Here is a 14,469-nt window from a genome sequence, read left to right on the forward strand (position 1 = left end):
CTCGCACGCTTTAAATAATTTCGCCGCGCTCGCTGCGCGGGATCGCACGCCAATGACAATAAACAATATTGTGCACCTACCGCGGAGTTGTTGGAGATACGGTGGCCAACCGTGTCCGTCGCACTAGCCGCGGATTGAACGCCTCGATGCTCGCTGCTCTGCCGCTGTCACTCCGCTCTTTGTCTCTACGTTGCTGTCGAGGTTACTCTCGTAGCTGCCGAGGTCGCGCACGTAGAACAATGCTCGCACTCGATACTCCACTCGCTACTGGAATTGCAGGTGGCGAGTTCGAGAACCCAACTCCGCTTGGTGAGGGAACTCTGCGCAGGCGCACTCCCGGACAAGGTAGGTTAACGTGCTCACAGCACGTAGCTAACAAGGCGTCGTTTGACCGAACTCATAGGCGTGTTAAATAGGTTAAATGTTAAACGGCAGCCTGTTACATGGCGCCCAACAAGTTTTAGGACTCACACAGGGGGATTCGATTTGCAAGAAAAGAGAGAGCGACGCACGGGAGAGAGAGACGTTTGCGCGCGTGCGTATTAAGGTGCGAGCGGTTAAAAGAACACGTGGCTCGTTCGGCACGTGCTCTGCAGTGGGGAAAAGACGCCTCTCCGATCCAATAACACCTGCTTTTGTAAGCCGAGAGCACACTAACCCCAGGGGTCGAAGAGACGTCCGGAGTCGCTCCAACGTAAATAAAAGAGGTGACAAATTGTTTTTTTATCGAGTGGTGATCCACACCTTAGAGCATTTAGGTGGGGGTTAGTCACTGAGCGACAATATCTGCAGAGCACGCAATTCGGGTGTGTGTAGGGTTAGTTTTACTAACCCGGTGGAGCTAGCAAACAGTTAGTCTCCACCTATAGGCAGGTAGTTGCGAGTGGAAGTTCTTACTTCCTTAGGGTACGCGGCACCTGCACACACCCACGAGCCTCGTGGATTGTTGCCTTGTAATTGAAGGCGTATTAGGGTAGTTGCTGATACAAATTGCAACACCCCGCTCGAGCCTTGGGCGATAGGAGGCGGTAGTGGTCGAGTAGGCAAATTAACCTCAACCGTCACCTACGCCCCAGCGATATGGAGGATACCGCCGATGCGATAACCCGATGGGCATCGGAACTGCCTTCGACACAGCTTGATAGATACCTGACTCAACTGGAGTTGCGTACAGACGGCCCCAAGCTGATGCAGGCAGTTCGGCTGGCGTATTGGTTATTAGGCGAGTATATCGACCTGGATTTCCAAGGAGCAGCATTAGATAGAGAGGCGGCGCAACGGAGACGAAGAAGCCGAGAGAGGTGGCTCGAGATCAGGCGACAAGAACTAGAGGCAGCTGATACCGAAGATCTCGTCGCCCACCCGCTCATGCTGCTAGATAGAGACGAAGCAGTAGAGGCGAACCTGTCGCGGACTCTCGCGGTCTTCGACAACCTGGAGGAGGATAGTCGGAGCGAGATGGGCGGGGCGAGAGCCCGTAGAGGAAGGGGGGACCGGCGAGGTCAATGGGCCCTCGGAGGGGGTCAGTAGTGAATATAAGAGTTCCACCGGATCGCCAGATCGACGAAGAGCTCGTCGTTTCGAGAACGCGAAGCTACAACCTCAAGAAGAAGAGGAGGAGCGGTGCGTGACCGAGCGATTGAAGGAAGAAATCGAGCGCAACCGGGTCGGGATTAACCGCATATTAGAGATGCTGGAGAGGCACGATCAGGTATGCGCACGATGGAGCGACCAGGTGACCGCCCTGCAGGTGGAAGTCCAGCAGTTGAGGAGCAGGGACCCCACCAATCGACAAACTACCATACTGGAGCGGCCTAGGAGAACCGTGGACTTCCAGTCTACGTATACGTGCCACTACGATCCGGGGGTACCAGGAAGTACCCCGGAACCCCAGCGACCGACCCCTGGCGAACCTCGAGAGGCTCCTCAAAGGCAGGTGCCTTTACGGACGGAGCAGCCGCCGCGAAGAGGACCAAGAGACGCCGACATGGGTGAAGAGCAGGCGATCCCGGAAGGATCCGCCTGGTATGACACCAATACGGCGTCAGGATACTACGCGAATCAGGATTCGGGTAGGATAGTCCGAGGATGGAAGCTGCGATATTCAGGTACGGCTTCAGAGTGCGTGGATACCTTCTTGTCAAGACTGGAGGATCTACGCGCGGGCTCCGGGCTAACGGACGGCGAAATTTTGTGCTCGGTATCAGAGCTCCTCGAAGGTGTCGCGAGGACATGGTACGAGCTCAATAAGTTTAAGTGGAGGAGTTACGCCGACTTCGTAGCTGGTGCTCGACGTTGGTTTGGATCAAGTGAGTTGCAGCAACAAAGATTGCTGCAAGAGGCTCAAGCACAGTACCAGGAGAAGGGAGAGTTGGTACGAGAGTATGCCTGCCACCTCCTCTTCATGCTGGCCCAGCTACGCCCGCCGTTACCGGAGCAGCGACAATTAGATTTGTTATACGCAAATCTCCTGCCCGCCATCCGAATGCAGCTGCGGAGGAACACGCTTTCCAACGTGGACGAATTCCACGCCCGGGCGACCGAGATCGAGACCGCTTTGCGGGACGACGAGCGTCCGAGGACCAGGCTGGAGCCTACGTCCACGTTGTACCCCGAGCACATGGGTGTGTCAGCGAAGGCACCACCGCCCCGGGCAGGACCCCGAACGGCGGCCATGTCTAACAAACCCCGGGGTAAGGAGCAGCTGCAACTCGAGTCACCGGTGAAAAGCTAGGCCAGGAAACCCGAGGACCGGTCTTCAATTTCCGCGACGCAGGCGACAGACCGTTTCGAAGACTTGTCGTCACAAGTAGCGACCCTGCGACGCGAGATAGACCGGTACTTCAAGGAGAGGAAGGCCAACTCTCCCAAGCGGCCAAGGGGTCGGCCGCAAGACAGGGAGAGGAATAAAACCCCCCCTGGGTCTCCTGGCCAGCGACGAGAGGGTCAGAGGAGAAAAATAGATTTCTCCCAACCGATCAAGTGCTCGTCTTGCGGCAAGCTGGGCTTCACTAGGAGGTATTGCCCGGATTGCAACAAGGGAAACGGGCAGGGAAACGGAGGACGGAGGTCCCCTCCGCGTCGCCAATAGAGGTGACCTCTCGTCGCGGGTCGCTGGAACGTGGCAGAGGCCCGTCAGCGACCCCAGGGTTCAGGCAGGTCTCGGAAGGGACATTGGATCCTACGAGACCCGGCAGTACAGTGGCGTTTGAAGCGACAGTGACCGAGCAGATGCCTGATCTGGGTAACCGGGCATTTTGTATCCTCGAGGTATGGAGGTCGAATTCAAGTGGTGGAGCACGGGTACGAATGGGTCGGAGAGGAGACCGTCGGACCCAAAATCTCCAGGAGACCACCCGACGCTCCTGAGGATACGCCTGTGTCCCAGAAGCCCACGGGTGAGAGCATGTCGATGCGAGTAGCGGCTGCCCTTGGCAAGAAGAGCCGTGAAACCCTCCGGTCCACAGAGGAGAGAGGGACGGAGAAAGCTCCCCGTAGGTATAATCCCGAGGATGCGACCAGATGGTAGCTCCAGGTGGACATAGGTGCCTACAAGTTAAGGGCACTATATGATACCGGGGCCTCATCGACGGTAATGGGTCAGCTCGGGTTAAGGTTGGCATCGGACATGGGGCTGGGCTTAGATGTGACACGTGCGGGAGAAGCAAAGCTCGCCGACGGTCGCCCATGCCCCATCTTGGGTCATGTGATTTTCCCCTTCACGGTAGGGGGAATCACGAAGGATGTAAGAGTCGCCATAACGCCACTGCTGTCTGATGACTGCTATGTGGGCGCGAATTTCGTGAGGGAATTCAGCGCCAACGTGAACCCTGACACGGACCAGCTGTACTTGGCGAAAGCCAAAGTGGCGGTACTGTTGGAAGTGGCAAGCGTCACTAGTACGTCGTGCCTCGCACCCGTAGGCCTGGTAGAAGTCACGGAAGCACAGCGCCAAGAAGTGGCTAGCCTCGTCGACGGATTAATTCCAGACGCAGGCGCGAGTTTAGGCTGTGCTGTGGGGGTCGAGCATGAGATAGACATCGGAGACGCTCGACCCTGTAAACAAAAGTACTATCCGGTCTCCGACAGGGTGCGAGACGAGATTCACGCGCTGGTCAAGGCCATGCTGGACAACGACGTCATTGAACCAGCAACCAGCGGGTGGTCAAGTCCAGTGGTGATGGTGAAGAAGGCAGATGGCAAATATCGGTTCTGCGTAAATTACCAGAGGGTAAACGCGGTAACCAAGCCTGACGCCTATCCATTGCCTTTCATGAGCGACATCCTGCGAAGGATCAGGGATGCCAAGTTCATCTCGATACTGGACTTGAGTAGCGCGTACCACCAGATTCCTCTTAAAAAGGAGTCGCGTCCCATTACGGCGTTCACAGTCCCCGGCCTAGGGCATTTTCAGTTCAAGAGAATGCCTTTCGGATTGTCCTACACTGGCGCGACCTTCCAGAGGTTGATGGATAAAGTGATTGGCCTGGACTTAGATCCTTTCGCTTTTCCTTACCTCGATGACGTGATCATTATCTCGCCGTCCTTTGAGGAGCATAAGCGACACCTGGAATTGGTTTTACAACGAATTCTGGGTGCGGGCCTCACTGTAAATAAGACCAAGAGCCACTTCTGTAAATCGGAAGTCAAGTATCTAGGGGTCCTTGTGAACCGTGAAGGGGTAAGGCCAGATCCGGAGAAGATCAAGCCTATTATGGAGTACCCAGCACCACGGACCATCAAGCAAGTGAAGCGATTTATGGGGATGATGTCGTGGTATCGTCGCTTTATACCCGACTTCGCGACAATCGCTGAGCCGATAAACCGCCTGTCGAAGAAGAGCATTCCGTTCGCTTGGCAGCAGGAACAGGAGCAGGCATTTGAAAGGTTACGAGCCGCAATGGTCTCTGCACCAATCTTGCAGTTGCCAGATCCCAGCGAACAGTTTGTATTACAAACGGACGCGAGCGATAGCGGGATAGGCGCGGTATTGACGCAAGAAATCGATGGACAGGAGCGCGTCATTGAGTACGCTAGTCGCTCCCTAAACAGCGCGGAGAGGAATTATACAGTCTCCGAACGAGAGTGCCTGGCTGTAGTGTGGGCTATCGGGAAATTCCGGCCTTATGATGAGGGGCACCACTTCAAAGTCATCACCGATCATAGTTGCCTTAGGTGGCTCCACAGTATGAGGAATCCTACAGGAAGGCTAGCGCGGTGGGCGCTAGCACTGCAAGGACATGTTTTCGATATAGAGTATCGAAAGGGAGACCCCAACGTGGTGCCAGACGCTTTGTCTAGGGCCTATGAGGAGGGGGTGGTAGAAGTGGGTGCCATGACTCATCAGCCGGAGACTGCCGATGCCTGGTATCTACAAAAATACCGAGAAGTATGCCAGGACCCGCATTCTCAACCTACCTGGAAGGTAGTAGGGGGGAGACTGTACCACTATAATCCGACTGAGGAGAGCGAAGGGTCCATCGACAACGAGGAAGCCTGGAAGCTAGTAGTTCCTGCTGAGAAAAGGCATCAAGTGCTCGAGGAGGTACATGATGCGCCAACAGCGGGACATCAGGGGAGAGAACGGACGTTCTCCCGGGCTAGGCACCTGTATTTCTGGCCAAAAATGTATGAACAGGTCAGAGAATACGTTAGGAGTTGCCTAGTTTGCCAACAGTGCAAGGCAGAACAGAGGCCGCCTTGCGGACTGATGAGTCGACGAGAGGTCTCGCGACCCTGGCAGGTGGTGGCCAGTGACATTACTGGCTCATTCCCAAAGAGCTCGAGAGGGTTTGAATACATCTTGGTTTTCTTAGACCTATTTACTCGAAGGGTTGAGTGTGTACCCGTACGCAAGGCCAACGGAAGGACTATCGTTCGGGAATTGCATGAGAGGGTGGTAACCAGGTTTGGCGCACCCGAGATATTTCTTTCGGACAATGGGACCGAATATAAAAATCAGGAGGTCGAAGCCTACTTGCTGAGGAACGGCATCCGGCGCGCCCTTACCCCAGTTTATCACCCACAGGCAAACCCTACAGAGCGAGTGAACAAAACCCTCAAGGCCATGCTCATATCGTACGTGGAGCGGGACCATAAGAGCTGGGATGAACACCTGCCAGAGTTCAACTTCGCGTTGAACTCGGCAACTCATAGCGTGACAGGGTATAGCCCGGCTATGCTCGTTTTCGGTCGACAGCTCACTCCCCCCTCGACCTTTAGGAGAGCCCAGGATCAGTTGGCCCGAGAAGCGTCTGAGGGCCAAGAACTGACCGAATGGGGTGAACACATGCGCCAGTTGCCTAACTTATGGTAACGCGCTGGCTCTAAGTACAGGGAGGAGGCGGACCATCAGGCGGTATATTATAAGAGGAGGAGACGTCTGGCCGACTTTAGGGTTGGGGACTGGGTGTGGAAGCGGAACCGTATCTTATCTTCCGCAGCTCAGGGCGTATCGGCGAAGTTGGCGCCGAAGTATGCTGGCCCGTATGTTATCGAGGAGGTATGTGGGACTAATACCTACCGCCTCGGTAACCAGCAGGAAGAATTGCCCGAGCTGGTCCACGCCAAGGATCTCAAGCCCTATTTCGGCCCATTCTCGGACCAGGACGACGAGGAACCGGAAGGTGGAGACTCAACACCGTTGCAGGAAGAGGAGGGCGGAGGCGACCCTCCCGCGAAGGTTGAGGATCCCAGCGGGGATCCGATATGCGAGCGCACCGCGATTGCAGCCCCCGCGAACGAGTGTGATGAGTCCGTAGCGGCTTCAAAGACGCCGATCGAGGCGCCAGCTAAGCGAGGCCGTGGTAGACCGCGCAAGAACCCTGCGAGCGAACCCCTGGCATCAGGTGGTGATGTCCTGAATGGCAATGCGGCAAGGGGAAGAGGCAGGATTCCGCAGAACCACCCAACACGTGCGGAAGGTAGTCCTGCCAGTTACCCCCGCAAGTGGGACATATTCGCGAGGGAAGCGCGAGGGGATGAGGCCCCAACCAAGGAAGGCGGCAACCCGGGAAGTGTCCACCCAGACCGACGGTCCGTCCGAAGAGGGCCGTCGGTCTACGTCCACGACGGACCAGGGGGTGCAGACCCCAGAGCCGAGCAAGCCAGAGGTGGCTGACTGCCCGACTCAGTGCCCCAGGCCAAAGGAGGCCTGTGGGCAGGGGCAGTGGGTCTGCAACCACCCCCGGATCCCCCAGCAACACGGACTCGAAAATTCCTGGAGGCACGTGAGCCTGGGCCTCCAGGAAGTAGAGAACGCATGGGAGTTCATCGGGGAGCTCCAACGCCAGGTGCATGCGCACCTGGAGGAGTTCCTCGACTTTCGAGGAGCCCGAGAAATGCTGGGGGAGTGGGCTCCGGTAGTCCGGCGGCAGAGGGCCTATGGCGAGGCCCTGCTGCGCGTTGACCGGAGGCAGGAGTCCCCAGAGGCCGCGGGCCCGCCGGCGGTGTTACCACCAACGGCACCTGCGAGTAGAACGGCGGCCAAGACTCCGGCCAAGCCCCCGACACAGACTCAGGTCAAGAGAGTCTCGGGGGCCCCCGGTGCCGGGCAGGAGTTCACGGTTCGCGTGGACGGGTCGGTGGTTTCCGACCGTGACTTTCACCGCCGCCCCAGGAACCCCGGCCCCGCAGCCCCTTCCGCCGACGGGTAGCCAAGGCCAAGGGGCGGTGCCTGGCCCCAGCCGACAACAGCGGAAGGGCTGCTACATTTGCGGTCATCCCGGGATCACCACCACGTCGAAGTGCCCGAACAAGGCGGAGCACTGGCGCTACCCGCGACACAAGGCACCAGGAGGCTCCGGCAAACGATGGAGGAGAGTGGTGGCCCGGGCGGGGCAAATAAAGGAATATTTTATAAGGATGGAGCGTGCTGATTTCTCCTCTTCCCTCTCCTGACCTTAGGGTCGCGAGTCAGCGAAATAGTTCGGCTCGGTAGTCCGAAGCTAGGAGGGGGCTGCAACGATTACCGAAAATCGTTTCGACTCGCGTAGGTTACTAAGCGGCTGAGCGTAGCAGCCGCGATCGGTTTGAGAGAGAGAGGGCGCGTAGGGGCAATGACCGGGAGCGGAGAGTTCGTTAGCCAGTATGACTGTAACCTTCAGTCCGGCTAGATCTTTGCTACTGTTTTTGTGCCGCCAACGCATTGGATAATTTTTGAGTGAGATCAAGGGAGCCAGGGTACATCGTTAAAGAGTGCTGCAGTGGGTGTGCACATTGCGAGGCGTGTGCAGAGGCAACAAGTGACGATAAACAGTGCGGTGGAACGAGTTCGCGCACTGTTCAACGTGCGTGGCTCCGACACCTGCAATTCCAGTAGCGAGTGGAGTGTCGAGTGCGAGCATTGTTCTACGTGCGCGACCTCGGCAGCTACGAGAGTAACCTCGACAGCAACGTAGAGACAAAGAGCGGAGTGACAGCGGCAGAGCAGCGAGCATCGAGGCGTTCAATCCGCGGCTAGTGCGACTGATACGGTTGGCCACCGTATCTCCAACAACTCCGCAGTAGGTGCACAATATTGTTTATTGTCATTGGCGTGCGATCCCGCGCAGCGAGCGCGGCGAAATTATTTAAAGCGTGCGAGCGTTTAGTCCGCGACGATCGCGAATTTCTCTCTGTCTCTCCCCTCGTTTACATTGTCAGTCGAATTCGCGTGCGTGAGTCTCTCAGCAAATCCCTCCCGTGTACTTGATTCAGTTAAATAAAGTAAACAGTAGTTATTCTTAACTGAGGTATTGTTTTGTCTTTCCTTTGTCCGGGATGCATGTTATTATTTACGTCCGATTCGAATAAGCCGGTAAAATAGCACGGATCGCGTAGGTATCAAGAGAAGCGACTTGTCAACTGAGTTACCAGCAGCAGCCGACGGAGCGCTGATAAGCAAGCGCGACAGCGCCGCCAAGTGGCGAGTTCGAGAACCCCACTCCGCTTGGCGAGGGAACTCTACGCAGGCGCACTCCCGGACAAGGTAGGTTAACGTGCTCACAGCACGTAGCTAACAAGGCGTCGTTTGACCGAACTCATAGGCGTGTTAAATAGGTTAAAGGTTAAACGGCAGCCTGTTACAATCTATACATATATATTTATATTCGTAGGTATGTAGATACATAAATATATTTCCGTAAGAGCCATCATACGCGATACTACATATATTTTGATTTTTCATAATAATTTTCATCTTTTTCTTTTTTTTATTTATTGGTAAATTAAAATGTATCATTCAAAGAATTCCTTACAGAAATGATAATCATCGAAAAAGTGTTTGAAACATAATGATCTTTTACACCAACCACATCGTATTATAGCAAACTTTTTACATGCTTCTACTTCGCAATGTATATTGCAAGAATCTCCAAAACTAAAATCAACAGGGTTGTCTGTTTTAGCTGGTTTTTCAGCAATGTAGCTGCTTTTATACCAAGCGTATTTAAAAATATTTGTATATCTTAGTTATGGACAAGAAACTGCATTTTTATGATGTGTAACGGCGGTTCAAAAAAAAAAAAAAAAAAAAAGAGAGAATAAGGAAAAAAAATACCGACCACACATTTAACTCGTAAATTAAGATGAAAAACTGCGTGCGGATGAATAAAAACGATTTTTCCTGTGAACGGCAGTTTTCGGCTCGTGCATCTGGCGACTTTCGGGTACTGGAGATTATCAGGGCGATTTTACAATCGCGTCATCCGGAGTAGTCAGATTGCGCGCATGTTTAGAAAGTAGAGATCTGTAGCGCACATGTGCATCCTGCCAACAGTACTATTATTTTATTTTAAATAATTTATTTTCATTTTTGCTAATTTCTTTTAAATTAAAGGAAACAGATTTGCTTGCAGGTCTCTCGAAAAATTGCGAAATTTGTCTTCCCGTATTTATTGGATCATTTTCTTTACGAGTTTCGTATATATAATTGTTGGGTGCGCTCAACTTTGCGTTAGACAATTTAAGAATGGCTTGAATGAAAGTTATTAATTATGTTTGTTGCAATTAACTCTGATTTTTTCTGCATTTCTCAAAACTTTTTAATAATCAATTAATAGTTAAAACTATTAATATCCTAATTGTTCTTAGATAAATGTAATTCTTAACTTTTGTTCTATCATTTATTTTTATTATAGATTAAGAAACATTTTTGTAAAATTAGAGTACCACACACACAATTAATTTTAAATAAAATTAGTTTAAATAGATAAAGGCCAGAATAGTACATAGAGGGCCATCTATGCGAAGAGGGCCCAAAACACTAAAATGAAGCCACACCCGTACACTCCGCCCCCGGCCAATTAGGATTCGAACCTTGCTTACGCTGAGATACTCCCCAAATTTTCCAACCAATTAAGTTGAGAAAATTTTAGTTCTTCCTGCCCAAAAATGACAAAGATTTTCGAGTGGGAGTCTCTTGTAAAAAAGTATAAAAGAGATCTTTTCACGAAAATTCAGGCATTATTATTTTTTTCGAAATTCAGTTCGTTCAAAGTTAGCTCAGATTTAGTTCATTCAGTTCGTACAACTATTTTGAATTCGTTAGCTATTCTTCAAGTTCGTCCAGACCCAGTTAATCTTTTAGTGTGTGTGTGGGAAAACCATTATAAAAGTGAGTAAGAAAAATTAAATAAAAATTTTTACATTCTAACTACTCTCCTTTAACTTCTCTCTCCTTACTCTTCCTAGTTTCGCGTACGGGATTTTCTTTCTTAGATAGTTACACTCGATTGCCAAGCGTGTGGTCGAGTGCATATTAGATAGGCTCCCTTTACGTTATTTTATTGCCAAGAGTGTGGTAAAATAACGCGAAGTATTGCTATATTGCCTAGCGTGTGGTACAGCAAAGCTTCGATCCTCCGTCGCCGAAAAAAGGAATTTCCCGCGATAGTGGTAACGCACGTCCCGGTTATTGTCCGCAAGGATAGACCAAAAAGTGCGCCTGAGAATTGTTTCATCAACCGACGTCACAGATGTTATTTCTTAAATGTAGATTCATTTCATAGTCCATCAAAATTACTTGATCTGATAAACGTCGAACGAAGTTTTTTCAGATACGAAATCCATAAACATCGAGTGGTTGGATATTCCCTATCGTTTCTGTGGGAATTTTTTTTATATTGTAACACGTACGTTAGTAATTTAAGCCCGAACAACGTTGCGTCACAAATTATTTAAGGGGAAAGGCTCGGAAGGCGCATTCGCTTCGTCGCGAAAATTTAACGAGGGCTATTTCGTCTGGTAATATAGATAATCGCAATTTAATCAATTACAAGAGAGACAAGTTTAAACAGAATAAACTCATCAATTCAACTATTTTACTCTTTATTGCAACAATAATATACATTCGGCGTTGACGTGTGCGTCGGCCGAGTCCGGGCTAAGTTCGTTCCGTGCGAATTAACGCACAGGAAACAGAACGTCACCTTACAACGTGTCTCGCGAATTCCGCGAGGGCGATGCGAGTTCACGCATGCAACCGCTCGTCCGCGTCCGGCCTATACGATGCTAGGAGAGAGAGAAATCGAGGTTCGCACCGAGAAACAAAAAGGGTACCTGACCTTGAGAGGGAGCGCTGCTGCGGAAGTCCGCGTCCTCTGAGCAAACGATGTTGTCTTCGAAAGGCGGGATTCTGGATGCAGCCGGTCTTCCTTCTTACTGATGGTCGTTCAATGGCAATCCACTACTCGAAAACTCACTGATGCTAGTCACAAGGCTTGAATAGCTGGCAATTAGTCACCGGTCGAAACCCTACTGACTGCGATCTCGCGTCTTCCGCGATTTCTTACGCGCTCCTCCCTATAGGTACTCAAAAATGGCCGAGCGCCGCCGGCTACGCACACATGTGCGACTCATGCCGGTGACACTGTTTCTCTCTCTCCTCCTCTGCTCTCCGCTCACGCCTATCCCTCTAACGCCAGGCATCTCCGCCGATCAGGAATCAGACCTGCAACAAAGCCACATCGTGCGTCGATACTCGGTTTTACTCAACCAAGACGGATGTGGCAGCGGCTCAGGGGAAGGCACGCGGAAGAGAGAGAGAGGCGAACAGGGCGATCTAATCCAACGATCGATTCGCCCGTCACACCCCCTCCCAAGTCCAACGATACCCCCAGATCATCGGTGGACGACCACCTCGACCTCCCCAGCACCGCCGCCATCGGCCTCGGGAACTCAGAGGGACACAAACGGAAATATAACATAAGGGCAACACTCGCACACGCCAACAATCAGACTCAACATTCACTCCAATTAAATATAACCTTCACCACTACTCACCCCATTTGCCTCAGTTGGTACTCCGGGCATCAGGTGTGCTGGCTTGCAACGCAAAGCGTCGCAGCCGTACCATCCTGATGTATTCGGCCGTGGTGGGGTGGCTAGGATTAACCGCCCCAGCCAATCTACCTAGCTCTTCGGTCAAAATCAGTAATAAAAAAAAACAATTAAAAGAAGAAAAACGAAAATACAATCTAACCCGTCCACTTCATTACCCGACGGCGGTCGGTCGCCGTTCGTTGCCCACACCGCGCGGCGGAACGTAACGCTTCAAGTCCTTCACGTGGACCATCGGGATTCGATAGTTATTGTCAGTCTCCAACTCGTATATTACGTTCGAGATTTTCTTTACTATTTTATACGGTCCGGTGTATTCGGGGTCCAGTTTCGCGTTCCTGCCCATCGCAGCACACGACAATGAGTAGTTCCTCCGCCAAACTAAATCACCTACGCTAAATACTACGTCCTTTCGCCTCTTGTCATACTCTCTCTTCTGTCTTTCCTGCGCTTTCTCGATATGACGTCCCACCAAGTCTCGCAAAGCATTGAATCTTTCTAATCGGTCCTACCAAATTTCGGGTTTGATCCTGATCACGGGAGAACGCCGCTCTATTTCCCTCCTAAAACTTTTCACCGGCCGAGGATTCCGACCGAAGTTCAGGAACGCTGGCGTAACCCTCGTAGAAGACTGGGTCGCGGTGTTAATCGCGTGTCTGAATTCGTGTAGGTAGCGGTCCCAAGTCCGGCGATCGTTGTCCACGAACATAGCTATCATCGTCTTCAGCATCCGGTTAACTCTCTCTACTGGGTCACTCTGCTGATGGTAGGGGGGACAGAACACATGCTCAACTCCGTATTCTCGGAGCGTATCCTGAAACGCCTTGCTCTGATAAGCTTTCGCGTTATCACTAACCAAATACTCGGGCGTTTCCCATCGGAACAGGATCATTTCCTCAAACGCGTGCGAGAGCGACTTTCCGTCCGCGGAGCTCAACGGTTTAAGCTCGACCCATTTAGTAAAGAGATCCTGGAATACTACCATGTACCGAAATCGGTTTTTACTTCGCGGCAACTCTATCACGTCCGTCGCAACCACCACCCACGGGCGCTCAATCATCCGCCTTCCCATCAACCCCTTCGGTACTTTCTGCTCGACCTTATATTTTTGGCAAACCTGACACTGATTTACGAACGTCCGCACGTCATATCGCACCCCTGGCCAATAATATTCCCTTATTACCCGATCGCACGTCTTGTCCTGTCCAAAATGTCCGGCCGAAGGCGCACAATGGGCGTCCCGCAAAACCCTTTCCCGATACTCGAGCGGAACAACTATTCGCCAGCACTCCTCACGATTGGTAACTGGATCAAGCAGATAGTCTGTCATATAGCGATACAACAGGCCGTCCTCTACCTTCCAATTTTTATATTTCTCCGGCCGCTCCTGGACTTCTTGGCATCTTCGCTGGTACCAAGAGTCCTTGATTGTCGTAAATTCGCCGACCTCTGCTTCGTCCTCAAACTCGCGCGAGAGTGCATCCGGGACGTGGTGCGTGGCGCAAATCTCGCTTGCTTAAAAGCCTCGTCAACGCGCTATGATCCGTCACTACTACGAAGTGAAATCCCTCGATATACGGCCTAAACTTCTTAACTGCGAATCGAACCGCCAGAAATTCAATCTCGCTTACCGTATATCGTTTCTCATGCGCGTTTAACATACGACTCGCATAGCAAATCGGGTGATCCCCATCCTCAAAAATCTGGACTAAACACGCTCCCACCGCGTATGACGAACCATCATGCAGAGCAATGCAGATAAAACGTCCGCTCAAAGTCCGGTCTCGCCAGCACAGGAGCCTCAGTGAGCGCTCTTTTCAGTCGCTCAAAGGCTTCCTGTTGCTCCTCGGCCCAAACCCACGACTGGTCTTTCCTCAATAACTTCGTGAGCGGTACCTTTATATCGCTCTCGTTTTCGATAAATCGCGCGTACCAACCCACCATATTCAAGAATCTACGAAGCTGCTCTATCGAACGAGGCGCCGGGTAGTCCATAATCGGCTGAATCCGATCCGGGTCCGGGCGCAGGCCCTCACCGTCCAACCTATAGCCAAGATAGGTCACCTGCGTACAAAAGAAGTCCGACTTTTCGAGGTTGATCTCCAACCCTACCTCAACTAAACGCCGCAGTACTCTTTCTAACCACTGCAT

General features: G+C 52.0%; 1 protein-coding gene across 2 annotated transcripts in view; it reads right to left on the reverse strand.

Annotated features, from left to right (window-relative positions):
- Positions 1-14,469, reverse strand: part of LOC131671708 (disks large 1 tumor suppressor protein-like) — a 1,979,893-nt gene that overhangs the window by 1,907,169 nt on the left and 58,255 nt on the right. The gene's annotated exons all lie outside the window — the stretch shown is intronic.

Source organism: Phymastichus coffea, unplaced genomic scaffold, assembly GCF_024137745.1.
Source record: "Phymastichus coffea isolate CEN01 unplaced genomic scaffold, Cenicafe_Pcof_1.1 PCOF00010, whole genome shotgun sequence".
Taxonomy (NCBI): Eukaryota; Metazoa; Arthropoda; class Insecta; order Hymenoptera; family Eulophidae; genus Phymastichus; species Phymastichus coffea.